We start from the raw sequence: 6123 nt of genomic DNA, 5'->3' as shown, positions 1-6123 counted from the left end.
TAACGACCATAGAATTGGCTAAATGTTGATTTTAAACGAGACTGTTGAATATGTATTTTAATCGTGTTCTTGCAGTAATCATATTTTTCGTTGTCCGCTGTTTACGATATCCGAAATCATTTTCTCTCATATCTACATATGTAAGATACAGATATTCTATGGAAGAAACGTATGAAAGATATTTCTATCTTTCATATCACGCGACGTTTATCTTTCATATCCCATGACGTAATAATCAATACACAATACCGGATATCGGAACTAGAAAATTTTGGAACTCTTCAGAAAATGAAGTTACGAAAATTAAGCATCACTTGGACAACTCTTGAAGGGCTAAAGACGACTCATTTCTGATGCAAAAATATCTACCTGGTTTGTAAGTTATTTTGCAAAATGTTGTAAGTGAATGTCCTAGTACCAAAAACATGAGTTATTGGATTAAATTTCTGATGTTTAAAAGCGAAGATAAAAAAATTATTTCCTGTATGTACGTACATGTGGATATTTACTTAATGAGAATTATTTTCTCGAATCATTAAAACAACCAACCGCAATAAAATGATATAAATATATAATCCCAATTTATGCATCGATCCCCAGATACGTACATACAGTGCTCAACATGTAGCCCCTCTCTCCCTCACTTCTAACACACTCCCCCCTCCCCCCGTTTCCGTAACATGTGACGTACTGATCGTGTTATTATCATATACAATGTTTGTTGTTTAGTACATGCAAAGATCGATTTATTAGCTGGTCACTTGTTATAATGGCGATGGGAGGTAGTAGAAATGCAAGTATTGAACTCGTACATGTACTGAAGAATACCCCCACCCCCTTGAGTTTACGATTTTGGGGTTTGGGCAGAATTGCTTTTCTTGCTAAACAATTTTCTACATAAATAATGGCACCTTTTTTCTCCATTTGCTCCCCACCATTCAACTTTCAAAATCGACGCTTAACTGTCCCTGAACTCACTATATCTGATAATAATTATCAATAACTAGGTGCTTGTCTATTGAAAGTTGCCCAAGTTAACGCAGAAAACGTGATCTCGTTGGGCATACTAAATATTAAAACCACGACGGAATCGGAGACGAAATAATGGTTCCGATATTCCGTATTAGCCTGCAACGTACCGGTACTCGATTGACGAACACTAGCGTCCGCAAAGCTCTTGTACAAAAAATGACAGATTGTAATGTCCCTGATAATCTCCAGGTGTATGTGATCGGATACAAAAATACACATTCTTTGAACAACTACCGCACACTCAACAACAGTCACAAATTCCTCATATCGAAAATGCTGTCGAGTACATCTACATGTATGTCATCCGGTTCATTATGCCAGTTCACAGAAACTCAGCCCAAACGGTCTACTAGTTCTAGGCCTACCTCCACATTCTCTATGCCAACGTCTACTGTCCCTATATGTGTCTCAGGTGAAACAAGTGCCTCCGATGTCCATCAGACTCGAGTCCTTGCACATGTGGAAAACGAAAGTCTATCCATGCCCATATCCACCAACAAAAACTACTTGGAATCTCTTCACACACTCGACATTAAATAATTGCTTAATTAATATCAATATCAATGCTCCTTAAGAAGAAAGCGTGCAGTTGTGGATTCAAATTCTGATTAGGTCTGTCAAAATGTTTCGCGCTCATGGACTGCCGAGTGACGTCACGCATCACCCTGATTATACCCGCACTTTCTAAAGAAAGTACGGGTATATTGTTGTTGTCCGTCCGTCCGTCCGTCTGTCACACTTTCTTCTTCCTCAAACTGCTCTTTTATTTCAAGTGGTAACCAATTGATCTTTTGGAATATGATAGGTGGTGTACTGTAGATATATGATAAGGTTTTAGAATATTCAATTTTACCCTGGGGGTCGAAAATGATGCTTTTTAACACAACCCTGGTTCCCAGAACTCCTATTACAATTTACACAGTAGCCTAATAATCTTTTGGAAAATGATTGCTGGTGTCCTGTAGATGTGCAATAAGGTTTTGGAATTTTCATTTTCACCCTAGGGATCAAATAGGGGTCGAAAAATGACGATTTTGTACAAAGAAACCCTGGTTCCCAGAACTCCTCTTACATTTTACACAGTAGCCTAATAATCTTTTGGAAGATGATTGCTGGTGTCCTGTAGATGTGCAATAAGGTTTTGGAATCTTCATTTTCACCCCTGGAGTCAGACGAGGGTCGAAAAACGACACAAAAGAACCCTGGTTCCCAGAACTCCTCTTACATTTTAAGCAGTATCCTAATAATCTTTAGGGAGATGGTTGCTGGTGTCCTGTAGATGCACAATAGGGTTTCGGAATTTATATTTTTGCCCTGGGGGCCAAGTGGGGGTCGAAAAATGACGATTTTGTACCACAAAAAAACAACCTTGTTCCCAGAACTCCTCTTACATTTTAAGCAGTATCCTAATAATCTTTTGGATGATGATTGCTGGTGTCCTGTAGATGTGTAATAAGGTTTTGGAATTTTTATTTTCACCCCTGGGGTCAAATGAGGGTTGAAAAATGACATTTTTGCACAAAAGAACACTCAGGTCCCCAGAACTCTTTTTAACTTTTAAGCAGTATCCTAATAATCTTTAGGAAATTGGTTGCTGGTGTCCTGTAGATGCACAATAAGGTTTTGGAATTTTTATTTTTGCCCTGGGGGCCAAATGGGGGTCGAAAATGATGCTTTTTGTACAAAAAACCTTGGTTCCCAGAAGTCCTCTTACAATTTATGCATTAATTAATTATAAAATAACGATTGTGACTTCTTTGCCAGTAACACCAATATGACGAAGAGTATATTTAAAGGCAAACACTTGTGTGCGGGTATTACTGTCGTACGGCATCTAGTTATTGATTTATTGTGTACTTATTCAAAGAGGAATAACTCTAATACAATTCACATACACTCGTCGACCGATTTTTTGTCAGCAATCATTCTTGCTAACAATGTAGATTATCAATATTTGTCTGTTTGGCCGGGTTGCAAAACATGCAAACGGCTTATAGAATGGTGACGGGCGGACGGGCGTCCCTGTAATAGGTTATCTACTTTGTGTAATCAACTACTCACGCCTCTAACTTAATGTTCCTCAAACTTTGTGCAGTTGTTATGGACACATTGAAAATGTGCATGTAATCAGACATTTTTCGAAAATATTTACATGCAGTTGTCATTTTTAAGCATGTCTTGAATATACGGTACCTATTTTGTGTAATCAACTCCTCTTACACCCATAATTTGTCATTCCTCAAACTTTGTACAGTTGTTATGGGGACATTGAAGATGTGCATGCATCTTTTTGAAAGTGATAAGACATTTTTCGAAAAGTTTACGTGTATTTGAACATGCAGTTGTCATTTTTAAGCATGTCTTGAATAGACGGTATCTATTTTTGTAATCAACTGCTCTTACAGCATTTATTTGACTTCCTTCAGAAAGTGATTATACATCATACATTCTTCGAAAAATGTACATGAACATTATGTAGTTCAACTTTGTAATTTTAAGCATGGTACCTACCTAGCGTGTAACCAACTTCCCTCCCTTGACATTTTTCAGACCTTGTACTTTATAGATGTTATAAACATTTAAGATATACATGTGGAATTTTAAAAGTGCTTCTGGGTTGTTTTTTTTAAAATATCTATGTTTAATATGTCATTTTTCCAGTATGTTTTGTACGGCTGGCTTTATGATAGATAACATATTTTAAAGCAACCCGGCCATTTCTGTTCTTGAGAATCGATTTGTTCGTAGTGTGTGGTATATGATGTTTGTTTGTGCAATACAAGTGTATTGATAAAGACGCAGGTTGCGCCAATATATATATATATATATATATATATATATATATATTTAAAAAATATGAAAAGAAAACACAGAAATATATATATATATATAAATTCTGCTAAAACTGCATCTAATTCATCTTCGCAAGCCAAGTGTCCGATTCGCTTACTCTCATAAGCGAATCGGACACTTGGCTTGCGAAGATGCCTTAAATTTAAAAAAAAAATACAATTAAGTATATTCAAAATGTGTCCTTGCTATGTCTCACTTAACTCTCTCAGATTATCAAGCCCCAAGACCATAAACTTGAATCAAAATTTTCATTATATTTCAAGATTTATCTTGCACAAAGTTTGTAAAACTGCAGGTTTATAGGGGGATCAAATGCAAACATATACTGAAAATATTATTTGTTTATGAAAATTATTTCAAAAGGTAGCTGGGTTTGAAATTTAGACTTAAGAATATATTCTCCGTTTATGGTCTTGACTTGAGGCCTGGTATATATATGCAGGTAGATTGGAATAGTAAACAATGACTCATTTAAGGGTGAAATTTTGTAAATATAGTTACACCTGTGTTTTAACAAAACATTTACAATCATGTTGGTGGGGAGGGGTGTCATAAACAGGCTTGATTACCACTGAACAACTGTGTGGGCCTCGTCCACGACGACTTTAATTTTCTCTCTTAATTTGGATACCATATCCCTCCACTTCTTCTCGCCAACCAGTGCCTCCGGACTGCCAAAAATAAACTGAAATCCCCCTTCCTGTAACACATCATCGTCGTCTGGGTCCTTTCCAATATATGTACAAGTGAATCCTAGCTTGCAGAGTCTTTCCGTTTGTTCTTTCATTATGGAAACAAGGGCTGTCACAACTATGACACAAGCGTCATGACAAATGACGGGAATGCTTTCGTAAATCATAGATTTCCCGCTACCCGTCTTCAATCCTACGAATACATCCTTTCCATTACAAACCGCTTTGATCCCATTTACTTGATTTCCCCTCAAACACTCTATGCTAAACCTGTCTTCAATCTCTTTTCATCCGTCAACTCCATTTTGTAAACGTACACATGTACCAGAATTTATAACGCGTTATCTGATTGGTTAGTATTTGGTTCCCTCAAGAACGATAACTCGCTCGATCCATTAGATGGCAGTTCAGTCGCGACTAAATCTGCCAAGGGGTAGATGAGAGTAAGCGAATCGGACACTTGGCTTGCGAAGATGCATCTAATTTAGCTAATGAAGCTATATTTGAAAGTTTTAAATTCCGAAATATTATTGTACATATCTTCCACTTTCCATTAGATTTCTTCTATGTGTTATTGTAAAGAGGCATATAAAACCATGCTGTGGTATAATTGGACGTAGGCAATGCTTATGGATCTATCCTACAAAAGGTGTTTGAGATGCGATGAAGTTAAACCGTATATCAGAGAGGGTCCAACAGATTATTAAGAGTGACTTCCTAGAGGTAATACTCGATTGACCATGGATAATTACATCACACCCTGGCAGAAAGTGGAGAGAAAGGCTTCAAAGGATGACAGTACAGTGACAACAGTCTAGGTGGGTCTTACCTGCATTGGAGGACAGTGTTTCCTGGGATTGCATGAAGTTCGAGCCATGAAAGTTCAGATGTCTCGTGCTAAGAAAGGGGCGTATCAACAGTCTAGTCAAGATCGAGAACCCCAGGATAGAAGTACAATTGTTGTTTTAAAAATTTGATGGTAGTGGATTACCCAGGGAGCACAAAATTTTGATCTTCTAGTACAGGTCACGGGATCCTACCTAGACAAATGTAGTTGCTACTCATATATGTGAGGTCGTGACCACGACAGTTGAAGAAAACGAGCAGGAAATGGTTACCTGAGAAGTTGGGTTGGAGTTCCACCATTGAATATGTGGATTGGATTTTACAACAAGTCATTCCAATTGCGCGTGCTTCTGTCGACTGTGGTGGAGGAATTCAAGGACGTTAAGTTCCGCCTAGTAATGCCTTGAGGAACAGGCGACAGAGTTGCAAGTGGTGGAATTCAGATACCAACAGAAAGAAAGTGGCCAACAACAACAGCTGACCAAGTCGAGACCATGCTTTATTTATGAGATATTGTCGGAAACACATGAACTGGAAGACAAGGTGGGAGTATGACGCACTCCCAGCAGTTGTCAAAAGCATCACTAACGGAGACGCGCAGTGTAGATTAAGCGGAAGCAATGCGTACAGAGGAGGACCAAAGAAGAGCAAGGACAACAGAGTTTGTTTTACTCCATCCGCTAGAGGACGCCACTCAAAG

Source organism: Ostrea edulis, chromosome 1, assembly GCF_947568905.1.
Source record: "Ostrea edulis chromosome 1, xbOstEdul1.1, whole genome shotgun sequence".
NCBI lineage: Eukaryota > Metazoa > Mollusca > Bivalvia > Ostreida > Ostreidae > Ostrea > Ostrea edulis.
This window is presented reverse-complemented; position numbering follows the sequence as displayed.